Here is a 6,208-nt window from a genome sequence, read left to right as displayed (position 1 = left end):
CCAAGGGTCTATAAATGATGGGGTCGAGTGACAGAAGCCAGGAGATCAGTATTAAGAGGTAAGCTCTTTAGCCCAGGAGAGTATGGTGCAGAGTTGTTGTATAAAGGTCTTTCGGAAGGATGACTTTAGCACTCTGTGGCCTAATTATCATAAACCGGACATAAATATCAAAAATGAGAATCGATTCCTTACTTCGGTACGGGGGCCCCTTTTTATATTGTCAATTCTCTAGTGGGATTCTTGAAAATTTATAGCTTTCCGGAATTAAATGGATGGATTCTTTGTTGGGGTATTATATATATGTGTATGTATTCTTCTATTATATAACGTATAATATTCTCTTTGGTATAAAAATGCTACCATTAAACCATTATAAAGTTCGTAGAAACATGGATGATGATGGTTCTGTGGAAGATCTCATTGGGTTTTAAAGTAAATTATCAGTCTGGTGGGTGCAGGATAGGACTTAGTTGGAATGCTCCGTCGTGACTTTCATGAGTGAATTTTTGGCTCCTCATTTAGGAACACGGACTTTTTTTACATAAATTCTTTCTAGTGTAGCGCGTTAAAATTAAGTCTAGTCTTCTATTGTTTAATAAAGCTGTACTCACAGAAGGGCCGTCGAGACCTCGTCAGGAGTAGAGCGGGCCCATTTTTCCTTTTTTTTTTTTTTTTAAACAAATGAAATGGGTGGAGTGTTTCATTATTAAACAGAAAGAATTTCTCTGTTAGTAAAAATAATGTTAATTTATGGAGTAGGAACCACTACAGATCCTTAAGTTAGCTACGGGCCTTCCCCAGCTGCCCCGCACAATGGTAGCGCAGAATAAGGCCCTATCTATCTACGAAGCTATAAAAATACATAAATAAAATATATTTACTCTATCGTTTTTGTCTTTTGTTATTTATGTAAAATACAATAATCCTGGGCCTCTCTGTATTGAGGCCCCAAATGACTTTTCTACTCCTTTGGCCAGACTCTCTGGAAAATTTAATTATTATATCGTTAAACATTAATTATTAAAGAAAGTCTTCTAGAGTTTATTTGGAAAACTTACAGAAAATCAAGATTTTAACAACTCTACTTTATAAAATATATATTAAAATATTCTTTAGATATATTTTTATGCTACTAGAATGAAAATCTTATCAGAAATAGGGCTTGAGAGGATCGAGTAGAGGCCCTAACCGGTCACAAATATGGGGCCTACCTATCTACGAAAAGTATAAAAATATCTGAATTAAATCAATAAAACAATATAAATGCCCTTTTATTTACGTTAATATGCCTTTTTTATATAAAAGATTAAATTTTAGGACCTCTCTATGCTGCAAATTAAATGTATTTTCTTTGAAAATCTATTTTGATTTGCTTTATTAATTTTATTCTGTATATTTTTCTAGCTTTTAGAGAGAGATGATCCCATATCTGTAGCTGGCTAGGGCCCCAATTTACCTACCTTAGGCTTTCGGAGAGATGCAGGCGCATATTTTTCACTAAATAAGGGCTCTATCTCATCTAAAAGGCCCTGTTTATGAGAGAAACAGGCCTCAGAAAGACGAAACGAACTCCGGAACAAGATCTTAAGGCTCTAAAACATTAAAAAATACGTATAGAGGCCTTTAGAAAAAATTTAAATAATTAGATTTAGACTAAAATATATTCTAATTAGACATTTTAGGGGTTGTTTAGAGTGTTATAAAACAGAGTTTTGATCGCTTAGATAAGGGAACCGCTCGAAAATAGATTTTAAAAGAATCAAAATTTAAGCTAGATAAGGGCCCAAATTAATTAAACTAAATTAAATTTAGGAACCACATAAAATATTTGTCAACTTCTTTTTACTTTAAGGTGGAGGAACATTCCGAGCAACTAACGCCCTCTGGTGCAGTTTTATAAAAATAAAAAGGGTAGTAGAAAGAATGCAGAGGGCTTGTAAATTCCATGGGTCCTTTCCTGTTCTTTGTCCATTTGTGACGCTACTTCATTGTTATTGTTACGTTGTTCGTCATGGTTGCACAGTTTACTGACATGTTTGGGAAAGTGATACCTTTAATTGTACCCTAATAGTGGTTCTTGTTATTGTCGTGGGATACAGGTAGGGATGGCAAAAACCACCTGTCGAAAAGGGGGGGAGAGAAATAGAGAAAGAGAGAGAACTAACTTATTTACCTTTTGGTCCATATTTTAGATATATAACTTCGACTTTGACGAACAACTTCCTGGTTTTAAAAATGTTTTGATAATAATAAAAACATGGCAACAAACAAACAAGAAATTAGGTCACTCGGACGTGAAAATCTTATGGTTCCTTCCATATATTTTTCTATCTTTTGTCGTTTTATGTTTACAGAACGAAGGTGACAAAAGGTTGGACAATCATTTATCATATGTAAGTTCCGTTTTTTGCTTTATGAAAAATGGTTTTTCTTATACGGGGACAGGCCGTTATACAATAGTTCAGATCTATCGATACAAGTTTAAGGTAATAGGGTCGATTCTGCTCGCAATCTTTGTGTATTTTAGGGCATTAAGGTCAAAATTAAGTTTGTAAATTGACCTGAAAATATATATTTTAATCTCATAACCGTGTGAGTTACTATAATTGTCGAGGTCCTAAATCATAAAAGGCCTTACCCCTGCAACAGATGATATATGTAAAAAAGTGAGGCCCTAAACTGCAGACTCAAGTTTATGTGCGAATCCGGCTGCGAGTTATTACAATTAAATCAACGCTTTGGACTTCAATTTATTTTAAAAGTGAGTAATTAAATTATAAATAAGATTTTATGCGTAACATAACGTTAATCGTTGGTTTATTACAGTGTATAAAAGCCGTGTGCAGTTATCAATTGTAAAAATTCCAGGCGTGACCTTTAAAAGTCGATGCAAATTTGGGGGTCATCGCCAATGTTTGCCCAAGTTTTCTCATCCGGGTTTAATTGCACAATACTTTATCTAAGCAACAATGGATGTTTATCGAATTTGGCGGTTTTGGTGGTTCCCGGGACTGTCCAACGAGTGATATATGAGGGATCGTTACGAAGAGCGAGGGAGGCTAGATTTTGGCAAGAAGCCGTCCCCTTGTCAAAACCATGCCAACCTCCCCAACACCATTGTGTTCGCTCCGTCTCTTCTCAACCCAAACACGTATAGGACATGATGAACTGGTCCTTGGACGTCTCACAGCTTAGCTTTCGACCGCATTAAGTTGCCAATCGTGCATGGTTCGACGATCCGGAGCGCCATCACTCCCGAGAAGAGCGGGAGGGAGAATGGAACAGAGAAGGATGGAGGAGGGAGGAAAAAAAAAGAAGAGAGGGGGCTTTCGTAAAAAGACTGACTCACAGAAAACGATTCTTCCAATCAGAAATCGGACTTTGATTGATGAAGAGTCGTTGTTGGCCGATCATTTCAAGCCTCGTTCTCCTTGTTAACACCGCCGAAAATCGCATCAAACGCTCGAACGGAGCCGTGAGACCATGGGTGTTTGTTCCAGCAACTGGGGGCCCCCGTTCCAAATCCCTTTACCGAACTACAGATCCGATTCCAGGTGGGGGAGGATCATTTTGACGTAACGGAGAAGTTAGTCGGTTTCGGAAGACGTGTTCGCTCGTGCGGAATTACAGGAAGTTATCTTTTAGGAATTATTACAAATGGAATCTTATCCCGTAATTTATTGGTTAAATTTACGATTTGGCTGGTGACTTCGAATTCCTGAAAGGGTTACGTCCCCCCTCTCTCTCTCGATCAGTTCCAATTTTAGTACTGTAAACGGGGGGAGGGAAGGAGGAAGAAAGGAAGGAGAAGAAGGAAGAAGCTCTAAGGTCTGCTGCATCTCCCAATTTATGACAGAATACATTCGGGATTAGGACGTTCCAAGCTTGAGTCTCGTGCTAAAAATTTATAGGGTGGAGCGCCTATTATCTCGGTTATAACTTATTTAAATAATGTAAAAGGCGCGAATACGGAATTTAGACTGTATTTTCTAGTTTGTTGACACGTAATTCGGGCTCCAAAATTTTGTACGGGGCGAGAAAACCAGGTCAAAAACTGCCTTCCTTCATCCTCTACGTACTCGCACCTAATAGAAACGGGGTTGTGCCCACTCCGCCCATTGTGGGGAGAGTTTGCTGAGAAATCCCAGGCATGCGAAAGGCCAGTAAGGGTCAGTAGGGTATCGCCTTAACGTCTCCATTCAAAGTTGTCTGCTAACCCTGTTATCGACCCAAAACGGACAATCTGAACTGTTAGCGGTCAGTAGACGTGTTGACACAGTCTGTGACATTGACGATAGTAATGGGTCCTGCACGACTTTGCTGCACTTCAATGCATCGACAAAAGCCATTTATCATTCCTTCTGCTCGGTGAGGAGAAAATGGATAGATTTGTATGGCCCTATCGTCATAATGAAAATTCAACCCGTGCCTCACACAAAGAGGGTGAGAAGGAGCCCTTAATTTTAAAACTAGGGACGGCCCACTGACAGGATATACATGAAAAATGATTCTGGTATTATTTAATCTTTGTTAACAGTTAAAACTACTTTACGACAGACCTCATAATTTACACGAGGGCCTCCTTAATGATGTATTATACGGAGCCTCATACTCTTGTAATAAACAATGTATGGCATAAGGTTTTTTTCTTGTGATTTATAAATAAGAGTTTCATCTATGAGGATCCTCATTATCAGCTTCTCATTATATGAGGATTTATGGGTTCCTCATTATGAGAGAGTGTCAATATAAATCTCCTTATCATATAACAAAGAAGAATGGACTCTCGTATTATGAGAAACCTCATAATACGAGAGTCGTTTAGTTGTGAGGTTTCTAGTAATATAAGAAACCCCACATTAGAAGCATCACACATGAGGATTAAATTCAGAGCCTTATAAGTTCTCTTAAGGCACAGGATATGAAGACTCGTTGTGGCTCCAGACTATAACATGTAACAGGCCCTTCCCTCCATCTTGTTAGGCCTTAAACTACAAACAAAATGTGAGGCCCCAAGCCGCAGTTTGTATGATTTATGTGCAAATTCAGCCCCGAGTTTCAGCTAAATAAATATTTTTCTAGGGCAATTTTTTTATACCAATCCCTAAAATAAGGTCTAAAACTGAATTTATTCATCAAAAAAACCTTTATAATCTTCACGAAAGCCACTGGACTTCATAAATTAATTAAAAAAAAATACATATATATCAGTTTGTGAATCATTCTCGTTATCTCTGGCAAACATTTTATTCTCATAACTGTATCTGCATGGAGATTTTAATATTAGTGAAGAACGTGTCCGACTCTTCTCCTTATTTTTATTATCAGTGTCAATATTTGTCAGGAGATAAGTTATTATGATGCTGGGAACTTTTATAAAATCTCGAGTGTATTCATTATCGTTCAACAGTCTTGTTTTTATTAGGGATTTTCATCTCTACTTTCAATAAGTGGATTGGCACTTTAGGTTTAGCTTGAATCTGCTGACAGTCTCCAGGATCTTGGCCAGAGGTCGTGAGAATTTTACTTTTGTTACAAAATACACTCCACAATACGTATAATTCTACGTTATATCCATACAAAAGGGGATAATTTTTTTATCAGTTAAAATGCTCCGAAATAGAGTACTTTATGAGGTTTTCATACAAATTTTGTACTTTTATTGGTTTTATAAAGATTGCCGGGGAGTTTGAGTCATAATTTATGAGGTAAAAGGGTGGAAATGATTAATTTTGTAGCCTTCTTCGTAGTGTCTATCTATATGTCTGCTAATACAATTTTTATGGTTGGAACGTTTGTGGCTAAACTGATAAAACGAAACCCATGGCAGCTTAAGTCGGCGATGGTTAAGCTGTTGAATTTCATAGAGGGTGTTAGTGGATGGCTTCGTTAGTTTTCTTCACAACACTCGCACATTATTGCGATAAGGTGCTAACATGCCAAAAAATAAAGCAGGACCATCCATAACGGACACGTCAACTTTTATCTTCCGCTCTTCACATGGTTAATGTTACAAAAAGGCATCTGTTTCTGACGAACAAGACAATCCGCGCGCGGTTCTGACTTCTAAAAGTTCCGCCACTTCAAAGGCGGAGAGGCCCAATTTCACATCCTGTAAGAAGGGGGCCTTAACCGGCATCGCTTCTCTTCCGTATCTATGATCCAGAGAAGAGTTATACGATGCCAATAAGCGGTTTGCCTAACCGAA

Source organism: Centruroides vittatus, unplaced genomic scaffold (genome assembly GCF_030686945.1).
Source record: "Centruroides vittatus isolate TY-2023 unplaced genomic scaffold, ASM3068694v2 contig_352, whole genome shotgun sequence".
In the NCBI taxonomy this organism is placed as follows: Eukaryota; Metazoa; Arthropoda; class Arachnida; order Scorpiones; family Buthidae; genus Centruroides; species Centruroides vittatus.
This window is presented reverse-complemented; position numbering follows the sequence as displayed.